Source organism: Gavia stellata, chromosome 6, assembly GCF_030936135.1.
Source record: "Gavia stellata isolate bGavSte3 chromosome 6, bGavSte3.hap2, whole genome shotgun sequence".
Taxonomy (NCBI): Eukaryota; Metazoa; Chordata; class Aves; order Gaviiformes; family Gaviidae; genus Gavia; species Gavia stellata.
The window spans coordinates 48,520,841-48,540,773 of NC_082599.1; positions in this window are offsets into that span (position 1 = coordinate 48,520,841).

Below are 19,933 nucleotides of genomic sequence, written 5' to 3' on the forward strand. Positions count from 1 at the left end.
CTGTAGGAAGAATAGATAGGCAAACACCTTGGCAAATAGCATAAAAGATGACAGTTGCTCTCAGTGTGGCCTGTAACACCTATATCTGTTGTGGCACCTTCCTGTCAATTGAAAGACCTCCCCAGCTCTCGGGGATGAAATCTAAACCTCCAGTCTAAATCCAATCTAAACCTCTGCTGGCGCACTTAGCCTTGTTGAAGCTTTGTATATATAGAAAGAAAGTGATAATTTTTTTTATCTAGTTTGGAACTTATTTTGAGATTTAAAAGCAACAGAAAATAATTGTGGGAGTAACAGAACAAAAGGTAATTGATTCCCTACAGATTTGTCTCCTTTGCTACCCAAGTTTTATCTCTTGTGATGGGTTGACCCCAGCTGGCAGCTAAGTCCCCATCTAGTCACTCATTCACTCCCTCCACAGCAGAATGGGAGAGAGAATCAGAAGGGCCAAAGCAAGAAAAACTTCTGGGTTGAGATAAAAACAGTTGAATAAGCGAAGGAATCAGAAAAAACCACAAGAGATGATAGAAGAACAAACGCTTGCCACGTCCCACCAAGCAGACAGATGGCCAGCCAGTCTCTGAACAACGCCTACTTTGGAAATACTTCCCTCCCCCCCAGTTTTATTGCTGAGCATGACGTTGTATGGCACAGAATACCCTTTCGGTCAGTTTGGGTCACCTGTCCCAGCTGTAGTCACAAATCTAAAAGACAGCACCGTAAGGGCTGCTGTGAAGAAAATTAAGTTCATCCCAGCCAGACCCAATACGCCTTCCCACTACCAAAATTGACCTCATGCCCTGTACAATTCACATTGATGCTACCTAAAAAGACAGCATGTACTGTGGTTATTTTGTTTACTGGCTATGACCTGATGGGATATCTCTGAGCATTTGCATGGGATAGAAGTCAGATCCTCCTCTTCACAACAAGCACAAAATATTAAAAATATTTTCTGAAATGCTTTCTAAAAAATTTCTTATCCTTTGCACACAAGTGATGTTAAGCACAAAAAGCTGTAGAAAACTGATCTAGCTAACAAACTATTGGAAATTACTGTTTGCATTTGATTTTTTTTTTCATTTATCTTTAACCATTTTTCCAGTTTTCATTTTCATGCAGAAAGGAATATCTGCAGAAGCTGTAGCCCTTGACAAGAAGTCTGGTTTGAGTTCTAAAACGATCTAGGCATGAACCTTCAGAATGGGTATGTTGGCAAATGAATCTCCAGGTTTATCTCTGCTCTTGTGCTGTAAGTATAAACGGGCTCTTCTGAGAGATTCTGATTTGGGAACTTCACAGAATCACAGAATCACTAAGGTTGGAAAAGACCTGTAAGATCATCAAGTCCAACCATCAGCTGACACCACCATGCCCACTAAACCATGTCCCACAATGCCTCGTCCGCACGTTCCTTGAACACCTCCAGCGATGATGACTCCACCACCTCCCTGGGCAGCTTATTCCAGTGTCTCACCACTCTCTCAGTAAAGAAATTCTTCCTGATATCCAGCCTGAACCTCCCCTGGCACAACTTGAGGCCATTTCCTCTTGTCCTGTCGCTAGTCACTTGGGAGAAGAGACCAACACCCACCTCTCTGCAACCCCCTTTCAGGTAATTGTAGAGAGCGATGAGGTCTCCCCTCAGCCTCCTCTTCTCCAGACTGAACAACCCCAGCTCCCTCAGCCGCTCCTCATAAGACTTGTGCTCCAGACCCCTCACCAGCTTCGTCGCCCTTCTCTGGACACGCTCCAGCACCTCAGTGTCCTTCTTGTAGTGAGGGGCCCAAAACTGAACACAGTATTCGAGGTGCGGCCTCACCAGCGCCGAGTACAGGGGCACGATCACCTCCCTACTCCTGCTGGCCACACTATTTCTGATACAGGCCAGGATGCCGTTGGCCTTCTTGGCCACCTGGGCACACTGCTGGCTCATCTTCAGCCGGCTTGTGATTACTTGGCTTATTTCCCTCTTATTTTCCTTCCAAAATTACAAATTAATATTCAGGAAGTCTTAATGATTTTCATTTGCGGGGCTTTCTCGTTTACTTTATGGACTGCATGTGACCATCAGTGCACACTGTCCTGCCCACACACCCACAGTTTCTGCATGCACAGGGTAGTTTTGGTTGCTAACAGAAATTCTGGATCATTTCTGCAAAAGCAGGCAACTGCGTCAAACCTAAGGTAGAAATATAAGAGAAGGAGAATTTCTTTTTGGTGCCCTCCTTCCCTTCTAGCCTGTGTGCTTATCATGCAAAAGCGCCTAAATAGAAGAGCAGTCCAATAAAAGGCTACTCTCATTTCCCCTCAGAGGACTGTTTATGTTCTGAGTCTCCAAGAAGTTGGGTACAGTGAAGTGTGTCCAAGTCCCAGTCCAAATGCCTGCAGCCTGGGAAAGAGTTCTTGCAGAGAAAATGGGGTTACAGCTTGGATGGGAGAAAATTGTAATGTTGTGAGCCAAAATAAATGCAATCTCATTTCTTTCAGTTTTAACAAAGCTACACTTACTGCAACATCAGAGATCCGTGTAATGAGGATGTAGCTCTGAATCATGTCTTTTCAGATTTCAGTATTTCCGCTGCTTTAAGAGAAGCCTTGTTAGCTCTTGAGTATTAGCTGTTATCTATAGCGTGTCACCTTTAGCTACAGAAGTGTCTAGGTGCTGGTATGACTATCAGACATTTCCATATTAGAGTAATTCAAGCAAAGAGGCTCCTGAGTCGCTACACTGACTTATTCAGGGATGGCAGTTGTCACAGCTCAAAGAGTCTGCTGTGCCCTAAAGGGGATTTGAACAAAGTTTCCTCATGGAAATCAGAGCATTTGATGATTACAAGTTAGAAGAGCATCTGTTACTTAGTGGAGCCGTTTATCTCAAAGCTGAATGACCCCCAAAGCTCCCTTTCCCTTTTTACAATCTAAGACAAGATTTCTCTTTTGAAATGTATGAATGGGTAACACAGTGCTACTCCCCCCGCCCTCACTCTCCTTTTCACAAATGGCAGTGTTTGTCATACAGAAAAAGAAATTGCTTAATGACTTGTAGGCAGCTTAAAAGTATGTGCCAGCAGCATCCAGGGCACTTAATGAACAGAGAGAAGTACAATGTAGCACAGAGTAAAACTGAAACTTAAATGAAGAAAAATAATACCCCATATCGTGATAGCAGGTGTTGCAAGAGAGGTGCCCAATGTTTCCTGCTATGTCTTTAACTTTGACTTTGAATTTCCAGAAGGAGTCTGTGAGCAGGCAAAACTACAGAGAAGACTGTGCACAAACACCAGAGACATCTTGCAGAGCAAGCATAGAAGTACGTACTTTTCTGGAGTTACCAAGAAAGCTGAAGGAAAAGATGGAAGTGTAATCTACATGCTGTATGTAAGACTCTGAGCTGACAGTTTCCTTCAAGCACATCTTTTCGTGTGGTAGTGACCACAGGATTTCTTTCCAGGATATGATTGGGGAAAGACAGTCCCTTCCAAAATTAAACCTCACTTTGGAAACCTCTTCCTCTTTTATAACAGCTGAGCATTAGAAACATCTCTTCAGAATTGCTTACCTTCTAACTGACGAGGTTTTTTCATCCCTGCAGAACTTTCAAGGAAAACTATGGTCTGGGCTGAAAAAAACAGGCTTAATTCTCTGTGAACCCTCAGGGTCCAATTGTTTCCATTCCCCACCAAAACCAGAAAGACAGTTTTGCAAAAATTCTGAGTTTTTCTGCAGTTAAATGGAGTCAGTCTATGTGGTCGCAAGATAAAAGAAGTAGGAGGTGTTCTTACCTAAACAAATGTGCAGTAAAAGAGTAGCATAAGCACTGAAAATAAGCACTCTGTGAAAGAGAAACAGCTACTAAATGTCTTCCTCCAAATCATGACTGTATGTGTAAGAGTGCTCTTCTCTTGTGTAGGCTAAGTCCTGTGCCAGTATCTCTGTTCAGGTTTTTTTTTTTCAGTGTCTCTGCATAAACTGCTTCAGATAAAACATTGAATTCAGAGTAATTCAAACAGTTGTAGTAATAACCATTCTGGGGGTGAACTTGAGTATAAAAAAGAAGGATAACAGTCTGGAGCAGAGATTGCCAACATATGTCATAGGATCATGCCCCTGTCATGTTATTGCTATAACGCTCTCCTCACAGAGAAGTTGAAGCCCACTATTTTGGCACCGTCAGCTGTTCCTGGCAAAAGGCAATGCAATTCTCCCATGAAAGCAGATGTTGCTATAGCTGCATATTTGATACACTAAAGAAAAAAAATAGTCTTAGGGTATTGCAGCTTTTTTGCTAATACCCAAGTGGCAAGTCTCTTTTATCCAACCACAGGAGCTCACCTCTCCTTGTGTGTGAGAATGGTACAATTCCAGTGTAGTAGTGATGAATTTTATTCATGTAAAACTTCATTAACAAAAATTGCAAGCCAGATCATGACTGATATATATGAGATATGGAGTTCAGGCTTTTTAATGTGGTGGCTCAGAGACATCACATTAAAAAGAGCAACGAATCCCAAAGAACATATCCCTTCATAACATGATAATGAAACAACACCTTTAACAGATTAAATGCTTGAATAATACAAAGAAAACATGTGATAGGATATTGATGAAGAACATCTGCCATCTGCATCTGATATAACAAGATGTGGCTTACATTTGGAGAGGTTAGATTAAGTGTGAAGGATTTCATGTCTAATCAGTTTATATCCTTAGCAGAATACATTTTCAAGCTACTGACCTCCTGGAACAGCTTTGAAACCAAGGCCCAGTAAGTTTCTAGTGCAAAAAAGATTATAATTTTTTACACCGTTTGTTAAGTCCAATTCTCCATTCTCACATTTAGCCTTTTGCCAAGTTGTAAGCTAGTTACAAGACCCAATTGTTCTTAAAGATAGTGCCTCTGCTTGGATGGTAGCTCTACTGCCACTGTCATTAGGCACATATACTTCCCTACTGAGTGAATCTATATCTATATATACACATTTACATGTAAAAAAAGGAAAAAAATTCACTACTCACTGATTTATCAAGCTTGTTTTGTCTGACCGTGTCTTCTCTGTGAACAAACTCATAGTTAAACCCTATATCTGAAAATAGGAAACAGCACTTCCTGTGTGATCTATTGCAAAACATTATTACAAGAATCAAGGGTATGGTTCTTCTTTTCCGAAAATGCTCAGTTTCCAGGCTGAGTTCAGAACCGAGGGATGAAGACTTTATGGGCATCTACTTGTTCTGCTCCAGCTGGAACTGGAGCAGTCAGTATCTGAACTACTGCATCTCTCTACAGGGTTAAGACCAGGTGGTTAAATTCAATAAAATCCTATTCTCAGGACAGTAAGTATTTCTAGCTGCTCTAGACACTTCTGCAGCTCAACAGAAAGTGGTGTGAAATACCTGGCATACAGAATGTGTGCTTTTAAAATTAAATTCAGGTCTCCAGAATGATTGTTGAAACAACCCCACCAAGGTATTCTTCATTGGTTCAACTGACTGACTTCTACATAATTTCTACATGGTTCTCCCTTTCATCACCACTGCTGAAAAAGAATCTGTGAGCAAAATTAGGATATGTTTATACTATGCATGTTTATACTATGCAAAGTAGTGTCATGTTAGACAGCATCACACTTGCCTTAGGTGAGCATTGTGAAGAAAGACAAGTCAAGGTCCAGACGTTTCAGAGCTAATTAGGTCAGGCAGAGCACTGTGCTGGTAGAGCTACCTTCCTTCCAGTTATGTGACCAGCTCATGCAGTCTACATACTGCTGCACTCTGTGGGGTAGAACCCCTCCTTGAACATCTGCTGTAATTTTTTGCAAAGCCATTTCTAATGATCTTACACTTCTAAGAGGCTGCTGTATGCAGCAAGCTGGAACCTGCAGCTCATTCCCTTTTTGTTGTGGTGACATTGCAGGATTGAAAGCAATAGGAAGAAAGAGATTAAAATAACAGAAAGTGGTTAAAATATATTTTTGCTTCAAAGGCAGGAAGTATAGTTGACTGTACAGGCTGGTGTCATGCATTTATTTTTTTAAAACATTCACTTCACCAATGCCATTGGCACTGCAGCTGCAACAGCCTCCAGCTGTTGGAGTGATAATTGATGCCTATGTAAGTGATCGTTATAAACCAGGGCTGATGAATAATATGGCCACTTATCTGCTCCCTGAGGAGGCTTTTTACAATCTCATAGCTAGTTACAGCAAGGCTACATTTTTCAAATTTGCAGGTTTTTGGCAGCAGCTGTTGACCGTATTCCCTAAGACTGCTGGGTGGTTTCCTGCAGTATTCCTGAAAAGCTGTAAGACTGGCTTGTGGTACAATTATAGCTGGATTTTGTCATTTCCTAGAAAATCTATGTAGAGTTTCAATAAAACCAGTGATACATAACCTGACCACATGTGTTCCAGGGAGTATTAAAGAGATTCACAGAGCTGTTTCAGAAGGAGCACCTAAGCAAGGCGTTAGGAAGAGGGGTCTCTGATGGGTGAAAGAATATAAATATTTCCTGTTGATCTGGAAGGGGCTGTGTAGATTTTGCTGTAAATATATACTGCAAACCACTGAAACCCTTCAAGCCTGAGCAGAAAGGGCCTTCCCTACAGCGACACAGTGGATAACAGGGAAGCACAACCCACATTTTCTTTCTATACCATCTCCCTCTGAGTTGCTGTCTGAATTTGAAAAGTTATGGTTTTTACCGCTCGGGACATCTCTTTCTACCCAATGTACAGGCTGCTAGTTCAGCGGTTTTGTTTGCAAGTTTAATCTTTTGTGAACTACTATGCCTGGTAAAGAAATGCTTGGCTTGCAGGATCAAAAATCCTGCCTAAGGCGCTTCGTTTTTGCTGCCCTGTGAGAAAGAGGGATTGTCACCTGGAGAAGGGGCTTGTCTCGGCTCTCGAGAGTGGGACTCCTTTGGAGTCCATTGCCCAGGGGCTACGGGTGAGTATAATTTTCTGGGAGTACCAGAATCCTTGCACTCTTCTCTCCCTGTCCTGTGACACTGGGGCTTCCTTCTGCCTTTTTCAGGGGCTTTCTGGAGTCACAAAGCTCCTTCTTTTTGCTTGCTCTACCAGTTTCCCCAAGCAAAAAGCAGTTACAGCTGAAACTAGCAGAACCAACCTGTAAGTGATGGCAAAAGTTTTGGAAACAGCAAATGCAGCACTTTGGGATTGAATCCCTCCCATGCAGGAGAGAGGACAGTACTTTCTAAATAAATGTGGGAGACAAAAATGTATACAAATCTGCAAGCATCCATATTCATCTATCAGGCCCAGTCAGCATGGGTTTATGAAAGACTAGTCCTGCCTGACTAACCTGATCTCCTTCCATGACAAGGTGACCCACTTAGTGAATGAGGGAAAGGCTGTGGATGTTGGACTTCAGTAAAGCCTTTGACACCGTTTCCCACAGCATTGTCCTGGAGAAACTGGCTGCTCATGGCTTGGATGGGCATACTCTTTGCAGGGTAAAAACTCGCTGGATGGCTGGGCCCAAAGGTTGTGGTGAATGAAGTTAAATCCAGTTGGTGGCCGGTCACAAGCGGTGTTCCCCAGGGCTCAGTTTTGGGGACAGTTCTTTTTAATATCTTCATCAATGATCTGGACGAGGGCATTGAGTGCACCCTCAGTAAATTTGCAGGTGACAAGAAGTTGGGCGGGTGTGTTGATCTGCTTGAGGGTAGGAAGGCTCTGCAGAGGGATCTGGACAGGCTGGATCGATGGGCTGAGGTTCAACAAGGCCAAGTGCCGAGCCCTACATTTGGGTCACAACAACCCCATGCAACACTACAGGCTTGGGGACGAGTGGCTGGAAAGCTGCCCCACAGAAAAGGACCTGGGGGTGTTGGTCGACAGCCGGCTGAATATGAGCCAGCAGTGTACCCAGGTGGCCAAGAAGGCCAACGGCATCCTGGCCTGTATCAGAAACAGTGTGGCCAGCAGGAGTAGGGAGGTGATCGTGCCCCTGTACTCGGTGCTGGTGAGGCCACACCTCGAATACTGTGTTCAGTTTTGGGCCCCTCACTACAAGAAGGACATTGAGGTGCTGGAGCGTGTCCAGAGAAGGGCGACGAAGCTGGTGAGGGGTCTGGAGCACAAGTCTTATGAGGAGCGGCTGAGGGAGCTGGGGTTGTTCAGTCTGGAGAAGAGGAGGCTGAGGGGAGACCTCATCGCTCTCTACAATTACCTGAAAGGGGGTTGCAGAGAGGTGGGTGTTGGTCTCTTCTCCCAAGTGACAAGTGACAGGACAAGAGGAAATGGCCTCAAGTTGCGCCAGGGGAGGTTTAGACTGGATATTAGGAAAAATGTCCTCACAGAAAAGGTTCTCAGGCTTTGGAACGGACTGCCCAGGGAGGTCATTGAGTCACCATCCCTCGAGCTATTTAAAAGAAAGGCCTGTGGATGAGGCACTTAGGGACATGGTTTAGTGGTGGACTTAGCAGGCTTAGGTTAACGGTTGAACTTGATGATCTTAAAGGTCTTTTCCAACCTAAATGATTCTATGATTCTATATATTGATTGAACTGCTAAAATTGGAAGTCTCTCAGGAATGGATAAATTCTTGTTTTCTTTTTCTCTCTCACACAGACCAGTCCTAGGAAAGATCAGAGAAGAAGTCATCCTTGTAAGACCTACATGCTAGTTTCATAATCTGTGAGGTAAGCAGTGGTCTTGAATTTGTCGTAATGGGTTTGATAGATCCTTGTGATGGGGAATGAGTGACTCATGACTCACGACTCACTTCTAATTTAAGAAAGAAAGCACAGCATTGCACACGTTGTTTTGAAAGAGTTTTAATTCTTTGTGACTCCAGTCTGGGTGCTTAGATTGAAGACAAGTGGACAGTGTTTTCAGGCTGCCTGAGCTCAAATTGCTCTGACCTTTGAAAACCAGGGACGGTTTCTTTCCAAAATGGTAATGCAAATAATTAGAAGCTACTTCAGAAAGTTTCATTGAGAGTAAAATACAGGAAAAAAGAAAGACTCAAAAGATAAGAAATATCTCATATTGGACACTTAATTTTAGGCATCTGAGACTACATTTTGAATTGTAGCTAAATTATTATTATATTATAGAGAATAGGACCTGTTAGAAAGGACAGAGCCACCTGAAAATCCCTTTTTCAGGGATGTTGGGACTCTGAAGAAATCCAGGGGAAAGGAATTAAGTGTTCATCGGTCTAGAAAGCATGGCCTGTGAGAAATGATTGGTAAAGGACTAGATGATCTCTGGAGAGCTTTCTCAGACTTACTTTCTATGACTTTACTCTTAGCATCTTTCCTGTAAGGTTTTAGTGAGCTTTATAAATATTAACTAATCCAAAGAACTGCCAAGGAGATGAAAGCAGAAGAAGCAGTGGGAAAAAAGCCTCCCAAAGTCAGAGACATTGCCAGGTGAAGATTGCTTGCCTTATAAAATTAGAGAGCTGCTTAGGTTCTCCATATATAAAATTAGAAAGAGCAAGAAGGGAAGAAAAGAGTACATAAATTTCACCATGCTAATAAATTGAAATTCTATAAACAGGGAAGTACCGCTTGGTTGTACCAAAGATAGGAATCAAAAAGAACAAAAAATTTCTGCAACAAAACTGTCTTACTTCAGCTGGGGCTTTCTACAAGCTGTCACAACACTACCACTTACAGTATTGAAGCAAGGGAACCAAACCATGGTGTGCTTCTATTACTCCATCAACAGCTGAATGTAAGAGAGAACTAGCTTTTTCTGACAGTAATACTGTTGCCTTAAATTTAGAATGTTATGTGGATACTGAAGTCAAGACATGGGGATACACGCAGGGCACTGACATAAGTTTCCTAATTTCTTAAAGAAGCCTCTTTTCTCTTCCCATGGAGGGAAAGAGAGCGCTGGAGACAGTTCACTGTTAGCAAAAATGTTGGTAAAATTACCAAGCAGATTACCTAAATAGAAATGACTGGGCCTCAGCTGTATGCCACTAAGACCATCGCAAAGATTAAATGATGTCCTTGCAGTTCATCTCATTTTCTAGGCCTCCCATGTGGAAGGAGAAATGCTGACACAGTCCCTGTGTCAAAGCATGTTTAAGAATTTCAGGCAAAGCAGGACAGCACGAGGAGGGAAGGTGCATACTGACGGAGTTGCTTTCCCATTCCTTTGGTGTGCTTCAGCCTACCTTTTAATGGTGAAATTGGATGAAGTAGGTGTTTTGTGTTGAAAAAGGAGTTCAATAAAAGTATTACTGAGTCCTGTGCAGTAGACTCCTCTTGAGTGTTCTCATCCACAGTAGCCCTCAGCAGACATTTTCCTGACTGTCCTCAAGCTTACAGGGATGGGCATGTGGCAACTTCGGTTGAGCATAAGGAGGAGCACACAGGAGGACTTTGCAAGGTCTCTTAGTAGGTAATTCATTCCAGACTCCTTCAAACTGAATGTTGTAGGCTGTGGGAATCGCCTCTCCCACCCTTAGCTGGTAATCGGCCAGCTAGTGTAAGGGCTCCCTCTATAGTCAAAGGATAGAGGTAGGTGTTTGCAGAGGGTAACTGCCTCTGTCTTAAGCTACTCCGCCTTAGGCTAGAATGAATCACCAAGTGGAGGGGGGTCTCTTTATAGATAGAAAGATCCTAGACAATGAGTTCAGACTAGACAGCTAACCTGTACATTGATAAAACTGAGTTATAGCCCAATCAAATGTTTCAGATAACCTGAATGAAGTCTTTGGGGGTTTTGGTGATGAGAAACCATTCTTTATTTTGGAAAAAGATCAAGCCAAATATTTTTGATTTGCTGTTCTTTGGGGCTGAGGTGGTTTTTTAGCTGGTAAGCCTGATAATGCTGTCTACATTCTTTGCTGAAGGGGAAGAGACCTATGCCATAGGTCTAAAGACCAGTCCTGCTGATGACCCACCCAGAAGCAGGAACAGATTTACTGGGGCACTGTGAAGACTGTACCCTGCTCATGCCCATGAAAACTGTATGTGCTCCCCATCATGTCACAGAAGTAAGGCTGCAAAGGCCATCCTCCTCTGTCCCCTACATCCTCATACCCATGCAGGTGTTCTAAAGGGGCACTGTGTTTTAAAAGAGGTAGGAAGATACATAAAAGCAAAACACAGTTTCTATTGATGGCATGTGAAAGTTGCCTCATCAGCTGCTCAGGTGTCATAGTACTTCCTCACAGCTTTGGGGCATTTCACAGAGCCTTGGAGAAGTAAGACTTGACAACTGAGATGTAAGTAAATTGGGAGTTCAACATATTCTTAAGATATTCTGAGTTGCTCACAGGAAGAAGTACACAAGGAAATATCAGTGCAGTCTGCCCTTCATGTTAACCTCTTGAGTACACACATCATGATGCTTCGTTCAGTTTGCAGGAGCCATCCTGCCAGCTGAGGGACTGGTTATTAAGGGTTCTTTTTATTGCAGTTCACTAGCATGCAGGACCAGGCCTTGTTTAATGTACACTACCCAGACCTTTCTTGGACTGCAGAATTTTGCTTTTCCCTTATGATCATGTCTCTAGTCCTGTTAGTGTAATATCTGATTGCTTCACAGATATTACAGTATTTGTCTTCTCACCACATTTATGAGATGAATCAATACAATTATCTCCATTTTGCAATGAGGAAGCTGAAGTGCCAAGATTATGAATAACACTGTCAAGCAATTTGAGGAACCTAGTTTGTGAACTGTTTTTCTTCAAAGCAAAGTATTGTGCTGGGGCATGGTTCCCATCTGTTGTAGCAGCTGGTTCTTGGTCTTCGCATTGGGCCCTGGAACATGAGGAACACATCCTCACAGGCCATCTATGAAAATCCCTTGGTGGAACTTGTGCCTGCCCTGTGGCAAGCTTGCAGATTCCAGTAGTATTTGTGGCACAGCACTTGGCATCTCTGAAATGTAAGTCTTCCCAGATTTTACTTCTCAGGTATCTGCGGCACTGCTCAATGAAACTGAATCCAAAAGACACAACCAGCACCAGACAGTTTTCAGTCTTTTCAGAGACTGGCCTCACACTCCCGTGCACCTGTCTGGCGGAACCTGCTTTATTTCTGAGAAAACTCCCCATGGAGACTCCAGCAGCCTGAAGCCAGCTTGGTAGCCAGGCTACACCAATTTATCGACATACTGAATCTGACCCTAATCATCTTCTGACAGGTTTTATTTACAGGGTGGAGACACAATTTCCTTAGTAACTTCTGTAGAGAAAATATAAGAAAACACTGGGCTTCAGGTAAGTCAGCAAAACCTTCTTTCTCACAGTCCACAGCAAACTAACCACACCACAGAGTCTGTGATACCACAGACTGTGCATGTTGTTCTCCATCCCCACCAAATGAGGATCACTGTGGTATCTTCTATGGTGCGGTAAATTTTATCGCATTCTCTCTCTCTCTTTTTTTTAAACACAGTACTAATTGCTGTCTCATAATGGGAATGGAAGAACTAGCTTGCAGCTTTGTCCACAAGTGAGATATTTTACACCTGCTCTGTTAGTTGAACAGTTGTGGATAGGCTGTTTGTGCCACTGTAAAAAAGAGTATCAGTGTTAGCAAGTGTGATACGAAGCCAAGTCCACCTGTATTTGTGAAGCTCTCAGATCACATTGCAATAGTTGTTTTATGCCAGTATATTTAGCACATGCAAACTAGTTTGCCGTTCTTCTTGGAAGAGGTTGTGTGTTAACATGAAAGCAAGCCACAAATAAGTGATAAAAATAACTTCAACTGAAAAGCCATGTGAGCAAGAGAATTCAAAGGAAAGCTGGTACTTCTGCCTAAGTTCTACTAAAGTATGCTGGGATAAAGTCCTACATAAAGCTTTAGGTGAATCTTAGCAAAAAAATGTATTTGCGTTGCCTGAAGTGCACTTGGATTCACATGAAATCTCAAAAACAAATTATCGCTGGCATGTTTCTTTGGGGAATTAACATCGTACACTGATGCTCCATTTTATAAGACTTCTTCAGGTCACAATATATTTTCAATATTATTAGCACTTGTCCTTGGATAGTGGAGAAGCTTACTGTCTGTTACTGTTTCTCACACTGACGAGGGACCATTTCTTATCTCCTAGTTCATATGTTAAACACATTAAACATTGAGTACTTACACAGTGCTCACCACTAACACTTCCAACTTCCCTCCCTCCACTCATTTCATTGAAAAGACTGTCAGGTAAGTCTAAGCCCCACAAGCCTGTGGGTTTTTTTCCTGAAATCAGGGAGTCTCTCCTGGGATATAGCCTAACATTTTCTCTGCCTGAGAAAAAAGCCTAGAAAAATTAGGGCCAAAGGCTCTAGACATCAGCCACAACCTGGAAAAACTGTATCAGAAAGCTGTGACAAGTGAAAACACAATTTATCAGCTAGCTTGAGAATCAGTGTGAAGTAGGAGAAGAACAGGACGACCCATTAGGAGAGAAGACAGACTGACCATCTGACACTGGAGTGCACTGGGATGGATGAGAGAGGACACCTGATTATCTTCTCCAGCTCAAGAGAGGGAAAGGAACTGCTGACAGAGAGCGAGAAGTTGGGCATGGAAGTCATCTAAGGGCCACCAGAGTTTCAGCAGACCTCTGAGATTTTCAGGTTCTTTCTTTAAGAAAGTTGAAGTCAGGCAAGCTTCAGAACTTAGTGGCATTATGAGGTCATTTCAGCAGAAAATTGTAAACCACAGAAAGTTTTGTGTCTCGCTTCTGGTTTAATTTGTTAATGCATTTGAGGTTTGCATTGGATAATGAATGTGGGTTATAATGTATTTCTAATTAAGAAGAACAAAACCCACTCAGGGTATCAGAAAGAAGACCATGTGAGGTGTGTTTCTGTAGCCAAGCTTCTAGTGTAAGGGCTACAGGTAGTTACAGTGTGCGGCCACAAATGAGCAGTATCATTGATTTTGGCTGACCCAACTCTTCTTCTTTATATCTTTATCTTAAATAAGAGGAGAAGGTAGTAAGTAGTTCTTATCTGGATCTTTTTAACACTGATGTCAAGCCCTGGAAAACGTTATACAAATCCCGATGACTATTGTGTCCTGCCTCACTGAATTCAGTTGTGGATCTCAAACGTGTGACAGAACCTGGCTTTAAGTTGATTATCGTATACAGACATGTTAAATCTCAGGCTTTCAGGGTGAGGCATGTTCACGCTCTCACGCCTGTTTTGGGTTTCCCCAAAGTGGTGCCATATATTTGCAGTGCCACAACCCAGCCTGTCTACCAAGGTGCTCGATGCTGCCTACTTGGCCTCGTCTGTGGGGCAAATGTAATACTCACAGTTCTGGTATGGGCAAAAAGGAAACACCTTATATATAAACCCAATAATTTATTGTTAGTGTAATTGAACTCTTAGCACTCTAATCCAACAATCATTATTAGTCCAGATCTAATTATCTCAGAAAAAGAAAGATAAAAATATAAAAAAGACATCAATACTTCTGGGCAGAAACATAATAATAACAATAGCAATAACAATAATAATAATAATAATAATAGTTAAATTTGTTGTATACACACTTCCTAGTTTATACCACTTTTCTAAGCATAATGCTTTTACTCTTCCACTGCTCCTCTGAGTCCTAAGGTCAATGGCTTCAGCCTGTCGGTCCCTCATGAAAGGGTCCCTCTACATCTCATCCTCTGTCCCTACTTCTCAAAGCCTCTGCTGTCATACTAGGACTGTATTTCTCTATGTTGCAGCATCATGTCAGAGTCACGTTAGACAGAATAACTACTTTTTACTACTATCTGTATAAAAACTGTGGTTGTGCCACACAAAGATAAGCAAAACTAGGACAAATTAAACATAGCCACCCGCTCAAAACTGCTGTTGCAGCTGCACCAAGCAAAAATAAAGCTTCAGGTAGGTCAAGATGAGTTCAGACAAAGCCAGGCTGACAAGCCTCAGTCCTGAGGCCTTGCACACTCAGTACAAAGCCTGTGGCCTGGCAATAGCAATACCAATACCGTATTACCGGGCAAAATACCATATTACTGGGCGACAGGGCTACAGAGGACACTCGGAAAGCACAGTCTCCATTTACAGGGTTACAGAAGTCTCTCCCTTGTTACATCCCCCTGTAACAAGAGGTAATATTCACAGAATATTTCACAAGACAATACTAAGAAGATACAGTAATATATTTCAGGAAATTTTTATATTTTTGAGCTGGAGATAGTGAGGCTAGAGGAATTCAACAGCGTCTCTGTCACTCACCAATCTCCTGCACAGGGCAGCTTTGCTCAGCACAGCTTTTGAGAGCCAACAACCTGGCAGGTTGATAGGGAGAAGCAAAGAGGTGTGCTGTGAGGAAAGGATTGGGGACAAAGGCACAGACTTACCCTCTAGCGTGTTTACAGCAAAAAGAAGTCAAGGTGCTAGAGACTCCTGAAGCAAAGGAAGTAGTCCTTAGGAGTGGGAAGGCTGTGCTAAGGGAAGTGCCCCAGAAGAAAGAAAAAGGGGCAAGGAAACGGAAAGCTCAAGAGTGTATTACAGTGGATTGAAATTTCTGAGCAGAAGAGTGACTAAAACAGCTCCTGGAATTAAGAGCAGTGCTAAGTCATAACTTCTCGTTTCCCCCTCCCACTGAGAGATGAGATGATCTTTCACTTTACAATTTTGTCCTCTACCATGCAACAACTGTTGTTGACATATTTTTTTTCCATATTCTTTTTAGACACCCTGTGCTGGGTTCCCAGCAGTTGGTGGTACTATTTGTTTTTGTCATAAATCTCCCATCCCAGCCACAGACTCTGAGGCTTCTTCATGTCTCCCACACCCCTACTGTTACAGACTACTGACGTCCATGTCCCTGAACTGCTGGAGAACCTAAGAGACTCTCCAAAAGCCGGTCCTGGGGACATTTTTGTGCACAGGCTGTAATAAGTGGAGAAATGTGTTTATATTGCACAGTTACAGGTACATCTGAGCTAGGTTCAGGACCAGCAGCTGTGTGATGTTAGTTGTAGCTCTCAGCTGCTACTTAGCCTGAGCACAGCAGAACACTTTTTTGACCTCACAGGTTTGTGTCTCTGAAGCAGTCTCTCTATGTGATACTGTATTTACTGTGTTGGCACATTTCTTATTTTGAAAGTGACTTTGTTATCTCTTCATGACCCTGAACTGCCCGTTGTAGAAATTGCACTGGAAAAGTTATTTCTAGCACCTAAAGCACACTTTTTCTAGGTCTTTGCCATCTAGTAATGTGTGTGACTTATGAGCTAAACTTGTTATTATGAAATAATCTGCAATGTCTTTTGAATTTCACACAGCATTTGCCAAATAGCCTAACTTCTTGAGAGTGTGTCGTCCCAGGGCTGGAAAGCTGCCTGGGGCTGCCAGTGACAGGGGTCTGCCTGGAAACCACTGCCCTCAGCATCTAATGGGCAGCAAAGAACAACTGGTAGGAGTGTGCATAAATTTTTCAGCTCTTTGGAGGCATACAGTCATGGTTTCCCAAACTGACTGAGAAGATTAGCTTAAGTAATGTAGTATTATAAATGAAGTTTAGTGTGATTTTTTTTCCAGAGCTGTATCATCCTGAAGTATTGCATGATTTCTGACATAATTTCAACGAGTGGTTTCTATGGGTTGATTCCCACTTTTTTCATACTGCTTAAGCATCTTAATTGAGAATTCCACCTGTGTTTTCTGCATAGTTTTAATCTAGGAGCTTGAGCAGATGCAGCCAAAAAAATTTGAATAAATGAAACCCCAGTATTTAGTCAGAAATTAACATCCAACTTTCCTCCCTAGAAATGGAAGAGGCAAGGAAAGTAGACATGTCCTACAACTTCTGCGGGTTGCCTCCCTTGACCTTCTGTCACTGTTCCCATTGGGAGGGCATAGCCCCTTAGCTAGGTCACATCCTCTACGCCTGCTAGACAATAAGGGCAAATCCAGATGCCAACACAGAGCAAACCAGCACTTTACCCTTCATTTTTCCTTATGGAAAGAGGGGACTTCATGGGGCCAAAGAGAGAGAGAGCAGGAGTGTGCACAACCTCCAAGTACTGTTCCTGAATAGGTAGAACCTCACTTTAAGGAATTTTTCTTCCTGTAGAATGATCTCCCATGGTCACTTTTTTAATCTCCCAGGAGCCCTCATCAAATCAAATTTCTCATGATCCTAGCCTGGAGAGGTGGGCCATATGTGACACATCTAAAATTCAATCTCACATCCTCTTAAGGTTGGGCTGTCCCATAGTACGTCAATAGGACTGAGGAACATTACAAAAGCTGTGAACTTGGCAATCGCAGGCTGGAGAAAAGACAGGAAGAATTACCAACAGCACCACATCTTACATAATGTTGCTTTTCTAACTCTCCCAGCTCTCCTTTGCACTGTTTTGCATGGTTTTATTATACTGTATTTATTTTAAAGGTCTGGGAGGTGTTTTTGAGGATGTGCGCATTTGGATGTTTTGTTGCATGCTGCCAAGTGGTCTTGGTCTAGAATAAGGTCAGACTTTCCTGTCGTAGTGTCATCATACTAAAGAGCAGAGAAACATGAAAGTGGAGGATTGTGAAACATGGTAGATGAAAATCAATAGCTAGTAAGTTCAAGCAGGTTCAGACACATTTTAGAACTAGCTAGGGAAACGTTACCAAACATGGAAAGTGGTACTTAGAACTTTAGCTGGCAATCTGATTATCAATGGTAGGTGCTACAGCTTGGTCTTTGGGGAAACATTAATTGCTTTAGTTGTGCAACATCTGATTAGGAGATCTGTTCTACGAACAGCAGTAATTTCCTTATTCCGCCCTCTTCAGAATAGCAATCAACTTTCCACTAATTTAATGGAACAAGATTGGGCTAGATATTTTGGCATATGTATTCACTTTACCACACACAGCACCAGGAAATCCAGGTGACATCAAACCTGAATGCTCCTTGGTGCTTTTGCAGTGGTATTTGCAGCTGACAACATCTCAGCATGTGAAAACTAGCTGATCTGGTTATTAGATTGCAAAATTCTTTTACCAGTTTTACTTTGTGTCAGAACCCTTGAAACTGAGGAACCAGTGCATCTGCTACCTGCTTTATTCCAGGGAGAATATTACATCTGCAGAAGAAAGCAGATTGTCGTTGCCAAGTTTCTACCGAAGAAAAAAAAATGTATAATGGAAAAAATGGCAGTACCAGCTCCTTAATAGCATCCTACTAGTGTAGTGCTGTTTTCTAGAACTGTTTCAGCGCATAGAAGTGCGAAAATTTTTGAACATTGCTTAATGTCTCCATAGATTCTTTCCATTGCATGTAAGAGTAGCATAAAATCCTGTGGATTTACAACATTAAAAATAAAATGTCATGTTTAGAGAAGAGGCACAATGCTTTTGAGAGCTCTGCTGTGTATGAGTACTTGACGTGATGCTGGGTTTGTTTGTGTCTCTATTCTGGTAGTTCACACAATAAAAGGGGCAAAATAGCTACTTGTATTATTCCTTTTTGTGGCCACATTAGACAAAGAGCCTTCTGAAGGGAAAAGTGTCCGAAGAATCTGCAATCTTGATCTGTGAGAGATCGACTGTGCTTGAGCAGAGGATGGGGGTTTGGATCTACCCTTCTGGATTCTTAAATATCAGTCTTTCAAATGCAGCAGTGGAAGACAAGGAGGTGGAAGAAGAAACTCAGCAGTGAGTCCAGCAAAACATTCTTTTTCACTTCTTTGGTTAAGGCTTCACATATCACTTGGGCTAAATTCTGCTATATCACACACGCACACAAAGCATGATTTCAGTGGGAGCTGGACAAAAAAATCATAGAAACCAAAAGGTTTGGCCCTTGTCTTGTAACACAGAGAGAATCCTAGTCTACTGCTGAAAACATTGCTGCATTAATGATGCAAGAATCTCTTTGGGACATTTTAGGTTCACACTTGCAGCATTTCATGATGGCATTGGAAATGTTTGTGCATGTCTGGGGCATATCTGGTGCGTATCACTTTGAATGACGTAGCAACCTGAAAAGGGGCATGATCTTCGAAAAATTACATTGCTTTGGACCATTTTTTCTTTTTGAAATTTGAAATTCAGCAAGGCAAATAAACAATTATTGAAAAATAAGAATTTAGGGACCTTATCCCTTATTCCTTATTATTTCTTCTGACTAACAAGATGGCAGATACGATCCAAATGTGTGTTTTAAAACCAGAGAGTCCTGGAATACTAGTTTTACCTAAAAGCAGTTGTTGCTTGGTTTTGGTCTTTTTCACACAACTGTTGACAAAACAAAGCGATCAGGGCAAATTGCTGCTTCACACATGCCCTGTTTCAATCAGAAAAAAAGCTGCCAAAAAATGATGAATGATGTATGAAATGATCATTCCCTGAAATCTAGAGGCCTAAAAAAGTGCACGGGACTCTCAACAGATATGTTATATCCTTGAAGGCAGATCCTTGGTGCTGTAAGTCCCATGCAGGCTGGACTGGACCAGGGCCCCCTCTTTGATCAAAGTCAGTTGTGTCTCTTCCCTGCAGCCAGCCAGGAAACTTGGCTCCTGACTGTGAAGTTTTGTGCTGTCTAAGCTGCAGTGATGCAGCTCATTTGGAAAGTGTCAGTGTGTGAGAGCTGGCCAGAAAACATTTCCATCTTCCCTTCTTCTCAAAATGCCAATTAAAAAGGAATGTATGTATGCCTTCTGTTTCTTCTCCCTTCCATTTTCATCTGAAATATCAACAGGTAAGATGATGGTAAATGTCACTGAACATTTTAAACAGAAAAACTTTTATCCAAACTCCAAAATTCTGGCCTCAGGGGGAAGATATCTGAACTGAGATGTTGGCCCATGTTTCTTTCAACCATCAAAGTGCCTGTGCAGTACCAAAAAAACCACAGAAATACATGAACAGAGGGCTTTGTTTCTAAATACCTAGAAGTCTTCTGAGAAGTAAAACGATATGATAATTGAGCTGCAGTGCATTTCTTATCCATTGAAGAATAGAACCT